The following is a 13,957-nucleotide window of genomic DNA, read 5'->3' on the forward strand; positions in this document are numbered from 1 at the left end:
TATGGCCCTATAACTTACAAAAAAAGCAAAGAAGATGTAAACATTGGGTATTTCTAAACTCAGGACAAAATTTAGAAACTATTTAGCACGGGTGTTTTTTTGGTGGTTGTAGATGTGTAACAGATTTTGGGGGTCAAAGTTAGAAAAAGTGTGTTTTTTTTCAATTTTTTCCTCATATTTTATAATTTTTTTTATAGTAAATTATAAGATATGATGAAAATAATGGTATCTTTAGAAAGTCCATTTAATGGCGAGAAAAACGGTATATAATATGTGTGGGTACAGTAAATGAGTAAGATGAAAATTACAGCTAAACACAAACACCGCAAAAATGTAAAAATAGCCTTGGTCCCAAACGGACAGAAAATGGAAAAGTGCTGTGGTCATTAAGGGGTTAAAGTATTTAAAAAGTAGAGCAAATTCTTACCAGATTTAGCATTATTTTATATTGGTATTAAAACAGATTGATGGACTTATGTATGAAACACTCATATCATTTTGGCCTTTAACTGCATTCAATGTAACATCTTTAAACATATATTATCACACTAGCAATGATAATGAAGTTAATGACAAGCAGAAAAAAGATACAAACTTCATCCAAACAAATAAAGCCAGCCCTTTGTTACCACAAGCTATTTGCCTGACATAAATTTCCCAATAGAATGGATTAATGCATAGTTGAATCAATATGCTTTCAGACAGATGTTACATCAGTCAGCTTTCTCTGTTGGTCAATGTCTCTCTTATTTCCAGCATATGTCATCAGGGCATTGTTTTAATGTATTCATACCTGAAATTAATTTGACAACCTTACCATTAATGTTTAGCATGACAAAAACTGCAAGTGACTTAATATTTATACCATGGAAATATTAGTGTTAACTACATGAAGTTTTTGACTAAGAAGTCATATTTTTTTTATTCCAGTAGATTTTGATCCAGATGAGTTTGTTACAGTAATTTATGCTAAATTGCCCCATTACCAGTTAAGCAACATTGAAAAAATATATATGTTGATTGCATGCTCTATCTGAATCATGAAAGAAAAAATTTGGGTTCAGTGTCCCTTTAATATTTCATAGAAGACAGTAGGCACAACTTTCTATTTTTATTTATTTGTTGCAGATATAAGTACTCAGTGTTCTGAATGTGTTATAATATTGCGACTGTGCTTTAACAAATGTGTTTTATACGAATGTTACAGTGCGGTTGCAATAACATAAGTAAAACAAATTCAGAACAGTGAGAACTTATATCGGCAGTAAATAAAACTAAAAAGTTGTGGCAATGGTCTTCTATGAAAAAAAAAAAACAAGCCGAAAACAAAATACATGATTTTTAAAATTATGAAAAGACTTAAAATACATATTATAGCATTAAAAATTAAATACCCATAAATAAAACATTGTATATACATGTATAATATACTCACATCCCCATAGCTACTACAGATTTAATAGAAAGTTTAGTTTTTGTTCTTTATTAATTATGTGCAACGCAAAAAAAAATTGTTTAGTTTCGTTTTCATTAGTTAAATAAATAATTTGTTTCTGCAAATTAGTTTAGTTAACTCAAATCATTTTTTTGGATCTGTTTGTTTTTTCAGATCCATTCTTTATTAATATGCATTATTCTATTCTGAAGTTTAGAATAGAATAATGCATATTAATAAAGAATGGACCTGAAAAAACTATTTAACTAAACATAACTAATATGCTGGCGATTGCCGAAACAAAATTATCTAAAACCGCCGCTGCCACCCACATCACTGACACTAAATAAAACTATTAACCCATAAACCACCGCCCCCCCACATAGTCGACACTAACAACCTATTAACCCCTAAACCGCCGCCCTGCCACATCGCCAGCACTACCTAAACCTATTAACTCCTAAACCGCAGTTCCCTGACATCGCCGACACTAACTAAATCCCCAAATAAAGCTATTAACCCCTAAACCACAGTTCCCCAACATCGCCGACACTAACTAAAACTATTAAACCCTAAACAACCATTCCCAAACATCGCAGACACTAACTAAACCTATTAACCCCTAAACTGAAGTTCCCCGACACTAACTAAACCTAATAACCCCTAAACTGCCATTCCCAAACGTTGCCAACACTAACTAAACCTATTAACACCTAAACCGTAGTTCCCTGACATCACCAACACTAACTAAACCTATAAACCCCAAAACCGACTTAGACCCACATCGCCAACAACTAAAACACTAACTAAGCCTATTAACCCCTAAACCGCCGTACACCCACAAGTCCAACACTTACTAAACCTATTAATCCCTAAACTGCAAGCCCCCACATCGCAAAAACTTCAATTTAACTATATTAACCCCTAAACCTAACACCCCCCTAACTTTAACATAATTAAAATAGACCTAAATTAAAATTACAATTATTAACTAACTACTTATTTAAAAATAAATACAAACTTACCTGTGAAATACAAATAAAACCTAAGCTAGTAACAATATAACTATTTACTAACTACCTAGTTAAAATAAATACAAACGTACCAGTGAAATAAAAATAAAACCTAAGCACACACAATAAAACCTAAGATTACTAAAAATAAAAAACCTAACATTACTAAAAACAAAAAAACCTAAGATTACTAAAAAATTAAAACTACAATTACAAAAAATAAAAACACACTAAAATTACAAAAAAAACTATCATTACAAAAAGTAACAAACATAGGGCTAGATTACAAGTTTTGTTGATAAAAACTTGCGGAGCTAATGCTCCTTTTTTTTCCAGCGCACACTTTAAACAACGCTGGTATTACAAGTTTTCTGAATGGCTGCGTTAGCCTCAGAAAAGTGAGCGTTGAGCAAAATTTAGCTCCACTTCTACCTGTAATACCAGCGTTGCTTACGGTAGCGGTAAGCTGGAAAAACGTGCTTGTGCACGATTTCTCCATAGGATACAATGGGGCTGAGCTGGCTGAAAAAAAACCTAACACCTGCAAAAAAGCAGCGTTCAGCTCCTAGCGCAGCCCCATTGTTTCCTATGGGGAAACACTTCCTAAGTCTACACCTAACACCCTAACATGAACCCCGAGTCTAAACACCCCTAACCATACACTTATTAACCTCTAATCTGCCACCCCCAACATCATCGCCACCTGCATTATCCCTATGAACCCCTAATCTGCTGCCCCTAACATCGCCGACACCTATATTATATTTATTATCCCCTAATCTGCCGCCCCCAAAGTCGCCGCCACCTACCTACAATTATTAACCCCTAATCCGCCACTATAATAAATGTATTAACCCTTAAACTGCTGCACTCCCGCCTCGCAAACACTATAATAAATTTTATTAACCCCTAATCTGCCCTCCCTAACATTGCCGCCACCTACCTACAATTATTAACCCCTAATCTGCCGCCCCCAATGTCGCCACTACTATAATAAATTTATTAACCCCTAAACCTAAGTCTAACCCTAACCCTAACACCCCCCCTAAGTTAAATCTATTTTTAATAAATCTAAATAAAATTACTATAATTAAATACATTATTCCTATTTAAAACTAAATACTTACCTATAAAATAAATCATAAGATAGCTACAATATAACTAATAGTTACATTGTAGCTATTTTAAGATTTATATTTATTGTACAGGCAACTTTGTATTTATTTTAACTAGTTACAATAGCTATTAAATAGTTAATAACTGTTTAATAGCTACCTAGTTAAAATAATTACAAAATTACCTGTAAAATAAATCCTAACCTAAGTTACAAATACACCTAACACTACACTATCAATAAATTAATTAAATAAATTAACTACAATTATCTAAAATAAAATACAATTAAATAAACTAAACTATATTACAAAAAAAACAAACACTAAATTACAAAAAAAAAAATATTACAAGAAGTTTAATCTAATTACACCTAATCTAATCCCCCTAATAAAATAAAAAAGCCCCCCAAAATAATAAAATTCCCTATCCTAAACTAAATTACAAAGTAATCAGCTCTATTACCAGCCCTTAAAAGGGCTTTTTGCGGGACATTGCCCCAAAGTAATCAGCTCTTTTACCTGTAAAAAAAAGAAATACAATACCTCCCCCAACATTACAACCCACCACCCACACACCCCTACTCTAAAACCCACCCGATCCCCCCTTAAAAAAACCTAACACTACCCCATTGAAGATCACCCTACCTTGAGCCGTGTTCACCCAGCCGGGCATCGATGGGGCAGAAGAGGACATCCGGACCAGGAGAAGTCTTCATCCTATCCGGGCAGAAGAGGACATCCGGACCGGCAGACATCTTCATCCAGGCGGCATCTTCTATCTTCATCCTTCCGGAGCGGAGCGGAGCCATCTTCTATCCAGCCAACGCGGAGCCATCCTCTTCAATCGAAGTCCTAATGCTGCATGAAGGTTCCTTTAAATGACGTCATCCAAAATGGCGTCCCTCGAATTCCAATTGGCTGATAGGATTCTATCAGTCAATCAGAATTAAGGTAGGAAAATTCTGATTGGTTGATTTAATCAGCCAATTGGATTGAAGTTCAATCCGATTGGCTGACTGGATCAGCCAATAGAATTGACCTTGCATTCTATTGGCTGATCCAATCAGCCAATCGGATTGAACTTCAATCCGATTGGCTGATTAAATCAACCAATCAGAATTTTCCTACCTTAATTACATAGGTTACATAGGATATAGGCACTGATGCCTTAAGTGAATGACTAATGTTATACAAACAATATTACATATATGGTAATAACTATCACTAAGTGTCTTATTTAGAGCAATAGGTGCACACTCTAGTAAGTATATATATATATATATATATATATAGAGTAGACAAGAAAAAGTCTTAATGCATTTAGAAATAAAAGAGCACATAGAATATATAAGAGTAGATAAAGCTTTCTCTGATAACTAGGGTAGGAGTATAATAGATTCATAGCACAGACAACCAATCAAACAAGAGGGAGTGGAATAAAAGCCACACAGCTGATGCTGACAAGAAGAGTCTATGATTAAGGCCAATCAAGGCCGAAACATGTTAAACGTGTCTACCTGTCTGTGCCATGTTTTTTTAACTACAAGCTATGTTTCAAGCTGAAGAAATAAAGTCATATTTTAAGTTTTTAACCAGTGCCGTTTTTTTTCAAGGTTAATATTATAGTAATTTTATTTAGATTTATTTAAATTATATTTAATTTGGGGGGGGTGTTAGGGTTAGACTTAGGTTTAGGGTTTAATAACTTTATTATAGTAGCAGCGACGTTGGGGGCGGCAGATTAGGGGTTAATAATTGTAGGTAGGTGGCGGCGATGTTAGGGATGGCATATTTGGAGTTAATAAAATTTATTTAAGTGTTTGCGAGGCGGGAATGCAGCGGTTTAGGGGTTAATACATTTATTATAGTGGCGGCGATGTCCGGTCGGCAGATAAGGGGTTAATAAGTGTAGGTAGGTAGCAGCGACTTTGGGGGGGGGCCAGATTAGGGGTAAATAAATATAATATAGGTGTCGGCAATGTTAGGGGCAGCAGATTAAGGGTTCATAGGTATAATGTAGGTGGCTGCGGTGTCCAGTCGGCAGATTAGGGGTTAAAAAAAATTATTTAAGTGTTTGCGATGTGGGGGGGCCTCGGTTTAGGGGTTATTAGGTAGTTTATGGGTGTTAGTATACATTTTAGCACTTTAGTTAAGAGCTTTATGTTCCGGCGTTAGCCCATAAAACTCTTAACTACTGACTTTTAAATGCGGTAGGAGTCTTGGAGGTAGAGGCTGTACTGCTCACTTCTTCCAAGACTTGTAATACCAGTGTTAGGCAAATCCCATTAAAAAGATAGGATACGCAATTGACGTAAGGGGATTTGCTGTATGGAAAAGTCGCGGAAACAAGGGAGCGGTACACCTGTACCTGCCATACTCGTAATACCAGCAGGCGTTAAAAAGCAGCATTAGGACCCCTTGATGCTGCTATTTAAAGCTAATGCAGAACTCGTAATCTAGGCAAAAATTATCCAAAATAATAAAAATGATTCATTTTCTAATACCCCGTTAAAAAAAACACCCCAAAATAAAAAACCCTAATTTATAATAAACTACAAAGAGCTCTTAAAAGGGCCTTTTGTAGGGCATTGCCCTAAAGTTAACAGCTCTTTTGCAAAAAAATAAAAACAAACACCCCATAACATTACAAACCACCACCCCCCAAACCCACAAAATAAAAATAAACCTAATCTACCCATTGCCCCGAAAAGGGCATTTGTATGGGCATTGCCCTTAAAAGGGCATTCAACTGTTTTTCTTTTTCGTCCCTTTAAAAATAACAAATGCCTAATCTAAAAAAAAAAAACACCCCAAAAATAAAAAATAAAAAATTACAAAAATAACAAACGGAATTATCCAAAATAATAAAAATTATTCCTATTCTAATACCCTGTTTTTTTTTTAAAAAAAAACACCTCAAAATAAAAAAAAACGCCAATCTATAATAAATTACCAATATATTTCCCTAAAGTTAACAGCTCTTTTGCAAAAACCTAACTAAAAAAAAACTAATCTACACATTGCCCTGAAAAGGGCATTTGTATGGGCATTACCCTTAAAAGGGCATTCAGCTTTTTTTGGCCCAATAAAATAAAAAAAGCCCTAATCTTAAAAAAACAACAACAAAAAAACCTAACACTAACCCCAAAATTGGTACTCACAGTTGTTGAAGTCCGGCGAACGATCTTCATCTCAGTGGCGAAGCATCTTCATCCAGACGGCTCCATCTGTGTCCATCGCGGGACCGTCATCTTCTATCTTCATCCCAGCGGAGCGGTCAGTGGATGCGAGGAGGAGGAGGTCCAGGCAAAGGTCCATCGGTCTGATATGGAGGTCCTCTTCATGCGATCATCTGCCGCACACTGAGCATTTAATGCAAGGTATCCCTTTTATATTGGGGTACTGTGTCATTCTTATTGGCTGAAAAATTTAAATCAACCAATAGGAATTAGAGCTACTTAAATCCTATTGGCTGATTTGAACTGATTTTATTTATTATAGATTAGGGTTTTTTGTTTTTTGTTTTTTTTATAACAAGGTATTAGAAAAGGAATCATTTTTATTATTTTAGATAATTTTGTTTGTTACTTTTTGTAATGGTAGTTTTTTTATTTTTTAAAATTTTAGTGTTTATTATTTTTGTGATTGTAGTTTTAATTTTTTAGTAATCTTATTTTTTTTTAGTAATGTTTGGTTTTCTATTTTTAGTAATGTTAAGTTTAATTAGTTTAAGCTTAGGTTTTTTTTTTATTTCACAGGTAAGTTTGTATTTATTTTTAGTAGGTAGTAGTAAATAGTTATATTGTAGCTAGTTTAGGTTTTATTTTTATTTCACAGGTAAGTTTGTATTTATTTTTAAATAGTTAATAATTGTAACTTTAATTTGGGTCTATTTTATTTATGTTACAGTTATGGGGTGTTAGGTTTAGGGGTTACTAGTTTAATTTAGGTTGTTGCGATGTGGGGGCCGGCGGTTTAGGGGTTAATAGGTTTAGTTCATTTTTGGAATTTTTCGAGATTTTAGTTATGGTGCCGTTTCAGAAATTCGGATGCATTTGAATCTCCAAATTGGCAATAATTCATCCGAAAAACGAAATTCGTCTGAAACGAAATGCACATGTCTATTTATTAACAATGGAGATAGCAGACATAACAAATATATAGGCATTTTGTGGGAGTTTTATGGGCATTCCAAGGGAGCAACTTGTATTTTAATGGGAAAACATTGCTGTAAGTTTCTCATTTTAAAAGCACTGGAATCCATCTTGGATGCACCATTTAAGATATATCAGTCTCGCCAGCTGGCGATGTTGGCAGACTTTTACTAAAACTGCTATTCCTATCATTTCCTATGGAAGACACATTGAAATATCACACGTATTGAAAGTTAAAAATAAATGCGCTTGATCGAGCGCAATTCCGATTATCCTAGCTTTTTGAAGGTATAATCTAGATTTTATTAAAGAGACAGAGACGATTATTTTGCATAAGCCTTTTCCTTTACTACTCAACAGCCATTCAAAGTAACATAATACATTTTAAACATATAACATAGAAAGAATGGATATAAAAATAATGACAAATGAAAAGCAACGCTAACAGTTGATATTCAAAACAGACCAATCAGAAATGTTCCATATATTATAAATAGTTCACACACAATCCCAACTGCCTCTTTGATCTTTGGTGCTTGTAAAGGAAAGTGTGGAATTTTCGGAAATAAATCCAAAAACGAAAATGAAGAAAACAAACAGGAACCAGAAAAAATAACCAAAAAACTTGAAACATAGTTCATTTGGAGAAACTTGACTCGAAGGAAGAAATCTTGAAGAGGTGGAAGGTAGAACATCTGATAAGATCTGAAGCTGAATGGCCTTTTTTGAAGAATTCTGAAATTCAAAATCCGGATGAGGAAGGGCCTGGAGCTGAAAAAATACAATAACAGTCAATATTAAAACATAAGTAGGGTACGGGTATAGGGAGGGAAAATAACCGTCTCTGTTTCTTTAATAAAATCTAGATTATACCTTCACAAAGCTAGGATAATCGGAATTTTATTACAAGGACAGAGACTTATATTTTGCAAGTTTAAAGCTAACAAAATAAACATTAATCTAATAAACATTGAGGTAAAGAATGTATTGGTTTAAAATAAAATTGTCTAAATACAGAGTCTGAAAACCAATCTGCAGTGTTATTATTATTTTATTATTATTCTTTATTTATAAAGCGCCAACAGATTCCGCAGCGCTGTCCATGGGTACAAAGATAAAAGTACAGTACAATACAATATAGAAGACACCAAAGTTTAACAAAACAAATACAGGGGGAATTGAGGGCCCTGTTCCCGTGGGAACTTACAATCTAGATGGTAGGAGGGTGAGAAACAGGAGGTGGGGACTGCAAAGGTGAGAATGATGTTAGTGTGGAGTTAGATTGGGCAGCAGTTAGGCAGGTAGAATTCATTTTTTACTGATTTAGAGATAGGCTTCCATGAACAGAAAGGTCTTTAGGGAGCGTTTAAAGGAGGAAAGGTTAGAGGAAAGTCTAACATAAGAATTTCTTGAAGAGATGCTGATTTACAAAAAGCTTTAGAAGCAGCTGCACCTCTTATAGAATGAGAAGTGAAAGACTTATCTATTCCCGCTTCATTCATGACCCATTTTATCCATCTACTGATAGAAGTAGAAGAAACCGGAAGATGAGGAGGAGAAAAAGAAATCAAAAGTTGATTAGAAGAGGAGGTTCGAAAGGAGGAAATATGTTTCTCTTATTCTTTGAGACAATGTACAACACATAAAGAAGGATGATCAGAAAAATAAGGATAGAATATAGAAGAAGACATAGACTTGGTTCTTCTAGAAATATTAAAGATTACACCTTGAGGTGAAAACATTTTAGAAGAAAAATCTATAGCCTTGACATTGGAAACTCTTCTGCAAAATAAAAGACAAAGAAGAGAAGCAAGTTTACAGGTAAGCTGTTTAAGTGAAAGAGATTCATTTAAAGGCCAATTTTGAAAAAGAGAGAACATTAAATTAACATCCCAGAAAGAGGAATACTTAGCTGAAGGACGTCTCTTAATCTTTATAGATTTCAAAAGTCTGGAGACAGAAATATGTTGGCCAACAGGAGAATTGTTAATTAATTCATGGCCTGCCGAAATAGCAGATCTATAAACATTAATAGACCTATAAGCCAAACCCTCCTCATAAAGGGAAGAAAGAAAATTTAGAATTTCGTTTAAAGTAGCTGAAAAGGGATCCAAATGTCTTTGACTGCACCAGCTAGACCACCTAGACCAGGAAGATAAGTTAGATTTCTTAGTTCCTGGAGCCCATGAGTCTTGTAATAATGATCTAGCTGATGAAGAAAGACCCTCGGAAGCCCAAGATCCCCTGAAATTGTCCATGCAATAAGATGCAGAGAACTTTGAAGAACTAGGTCATGAAAATCTCCGTTTGGATCTGACAGGAGGTAAGGAACCGAAGGAAGAAGGATTGGAAATTGATATGACATCTACAACAGAGACGGGTACCAGGACTGGGTTGGCCAGACGGGGGAGATCAGGAGTAGCGAAATCTTTCTCCTCCTGACCACATTCAACACTCGAGGGATCATCGAGAATGGTCGGAAGGCATAAGATACTTGGCCAATATTGGAGAAATGCATCTATGGCTAGAGCTTCTGGATCCGGATTCCAACTGTAAAAGGGGAGAATCTGATCATTTAGACGGAAGCAAATAAATCTATCGAAAAGGGACCTCTGATAAGAAGTAATTTTTTAAAGAAATCTGGATGTAATTTCCAATCGCTTGAGTCTAAAATATAGCGGGAATCCCAATCTGCTGCAGTATTGGAGAGGCCCAAAATATATTCCGCTTGAATAGAAATATTGTTCCGAAGGCATTGATGAATAAAATTCTTTGTGATATCTGACAATTGTTTGGAATGAGTGCCACCCAAACAATTCAGATAACGAACAGCTGAAATATTGTCCATCCTTAGAAGAATTGAAATAGGAGAGTTCTGTTTGATAAAACTTTTGATTGTGAAAGATCCTGCTATAAGCTCGAGGCAATTGATGTGGAGTTTGCGTTCGGAAATGGACCATTTGCCCCCGGTTATTTGGGATCCACATCTTGCTCCCCAACCTGAATTGCTTGCATCTGAGCCTATTATAATATCTGGAGCTTTCCCAAATATAGCTTTGCCATTCCAGGCTTCTATATTGGAAAGCCACCAGATCAATTCTGTCCTGGCTTCTTCTGATAAAGAAATTCTGTGAGAATAAGAAAAACCCTTTCTTAAATAAAATATTTTTAATCTCTGTAAAGCTCTGTAATGTAAGGGAGCTGGAAATATTGCCTGAATAGAAAAAGACAGAAGTCCCACAATTCTTGCAAGAATCCTGATAGGGAAGAATTTCTTCTTTAAAAGGTGGGAAATTTCTAATTTTATTTTCTTTATTTTCTCCGAAGGTAAACGTAGGGTAGAAACTGTAGTATCGATTAAGAAACCGAGAAAAAACAACTTCTGGGACGGTATTAGAACAGATTTCTTGAAGTTGACTAGAAAACCTAAGTTCTTCAAAATATCTAAAGTCATCTCAAGATGAGTAGAAAGGAGAGAAGGATCTTGATTCATAATGAGAATGTCGTTCAAGTAAATAATTAGATGAAATTCCCTTAATCTCAACCATTCTACAACTGGTTTTAAAATCTTGGTAAAAACCCATGGAGCGGAAGATAAACCGAAAGGGAGACAAGTAAACTGCCAAATAGAATCTTTCCAAAGAAATCTGAGAAACTTGCGATGGGAAAAATGTATAGGAACTGTTAAATAAGCGTCTGTTAGGTCTAATCTTACTAACCAATCTTTGTCCATCAGACAATCTCTCAAGAGATGAATACCTTCCATCTTGAAATGATTGTACGATAGAAAGGCATTCAGATTTCTCAGATTTATCACTGGGCAAAGAGAACCTTCTTTCTTTTTCACAAAGAACATGTTGCTGAGAAAGGAGTCTAACATGTCTGGAGCCAGTTCTATAGCCTGTTTTAAAAGGAGATTGGAGATCTCTAGATCTAATAAATCTGAATCTGTTTTTGCAAAAACGATAAGTTTTGGAATTTGAACTTGAAAAGGAGGGGAAATAAAATCTAGAAGACCTGAAACCGCTTTTATTACCCAAACATCTGAAGTAATTACTTTCCAATTTTCTATGAAAAGGGATAATCTGCCTCCAACTTTGTGTGGAGAAAAATTAGTGCAATGTAAAGAAAATTTTTTTATCTGAGAACGATCTGGGACGAGATCTTGACCTTGAGAATCTAGGATTCCATGGACGTTGTCGTGAGGGGAAGAAATTTGAGAGTGAAGGGTTGGGAGGAGGATATTGTTGAAATTGTTGAAATTGAGGTCAGTTATTAAAGTTTGAATGACCGGGAAAGCAACCTCTTCCTTTCCCGGCCCATTCAAAAACACGATTGTTTGCATCAATCTCCGGGGTAATTGCAGTTTTTGAGGTAAATCTGGCAGAGGACGCTTGACTTTTAAAGTTGATCAGACTTTATTAGAGAGAGATTTTCTCAAGTAATGGTCCAGGAATTTAGCGACCCTTTTAGATGGTCTCCAATAGAAGATCTAGGGTGCTGAAGATCTTCTGGGTCCAAGTATTCTAAGCCTTCATTATCAAAAAGTTTAATTTTTGATTTCTTTATTGATTTTTTAGATTTTTTGAGTTTTTTGGCTCTTTTGGCCTTGGGGTAATAATCTGATGATGAACTCTCAGAAATTTCTGTAGAATAAATGGACTGCCAAGAATTCATATCTGAAATAACATCAGTTTCTAGATATGTGCATGGAGAAAAAATTTGGTTCGGTTTGGATCGATTCGGAATTTTTTGAATTTCGGTTCGGATCGATTCGAATTCTGAAAATTTTGAATCGATTCGGTTCGGATTTGTTTCGGATTCATTCGGATTCAAAGAAATTTGGCTGGATTCGGTTCGATTCAGTTCGGTTCGGTTCGGAATTTCGGTAAGTGTTAGGTGGGATTAGACTAGTATTATGTACTGTATATTAGGTGTAACCCATAGCAGAGTGATATTACCTAATATACTGTACAATACTAGTATAATCCATGGCCCTCCGAATTTACCGAATAAATCCGAACTAATTCGGATTTATTCTGTAAATTCGGCAGCATTTTAATTCGGAAATTCGGTTCGATCCGAATCTCCGAATTTGCCGAATTTTCTGAGTACTGAGTCAGGTAGTTCCCATGTAACTCTAGTTTTCTGCAAGGGCCTGTACCCACCCGTTAGCTCCATATTAGGTGATATCGGAGTGAGTGGAGATTGGGGTGAAGAAAGTTTTGGATAATTCCAAACTAAATAATCCAATGTATCGAATATGTGCCCATAAAGGGGCGATGTTTTACATAAGGGTGGTCTAAGGGTTTTGTTAATCCAACATATATAACTGGGTTTCAGAGCTCTTAAAATTTGGGAGTCTTTTGACACCCAGGCCTTTGCATCCCTCTTGCTATGCCAGTCTAATATGTGTTGTAGGTTTATTGAGTGGTAATAAGTTTCCAATTTCAGTACCCCTAGCCCCCACCACATAGTGTGCTATACATTGTAGCTGCGTTATAGCTGCGTTAATGCACAGTTTCATTCTACCCCAGATTAGAGAATTAATGGTATTTTGGAGTTGTTGAAGGTAAAGTTTTAATAGTGTGACAGGTATCGTCTGGAATATGGAAAGTATTTTCAGAAGGATCAACATTTTTATAGCTTGGATTCTACCCCACCATAATAACGGCTTGTCTTGCCATGTTTGTAGGGTATGCTGTATAGAGGTTTGTAATACTTTATAATTGGTGTTGAATAATTGCGATATCTTTGGGGTTAGTAGGATTCCCAAATACTTTAGGTGAGAGTGTTGTAGTTTGTAAGGGCATATATCCTTAAGAGATTGGAGTTCTTTTGGGGGCAGCGAGACATTTAGGATCTCCGATTTTTGTTTATTATTAAAAAGTTAGATAGTTGACCAAATGTGTCAAATTCATCCGTGAGTGCTGCCAATGATTGATTAGGAGATGTCAGTGTGAGTAAAACATCATCCACGAACAATGACACCTTGTAATGATTTGGGCCTATAGTTACCCCGTTATGTTCCAGTTAGCCCGGATATATGTGATGCAAGTGCTTCCATAATGAGCACAAATAGTATAGGGGACAACGGGCATCCCTGCTTTGTTCCATTTGTGATTGGAAAACTCTGAGACAATACAGCATTGACTTTTACCCTTGCTGTGGGGTAGGAGTAAAGATGAAAGATTCTATTAACCATGTTATTCCCAAAACCAAAGTGGTGCAGTGTGCGCC

This window comes from Bombina bombina, chromosome 2 (genome assembly GCF_027579735.1).
Source record: "Bombina bombina isolate aBomBom1 chromosome 2, aBomBom1.pri, whole genome shotgun sequence".
Lineage (NCBI taxonomy): Eukaryota > Metazoa > Chordata > Amphibia > Anura > Bombinatoridae > Bombina > Bombina bombina.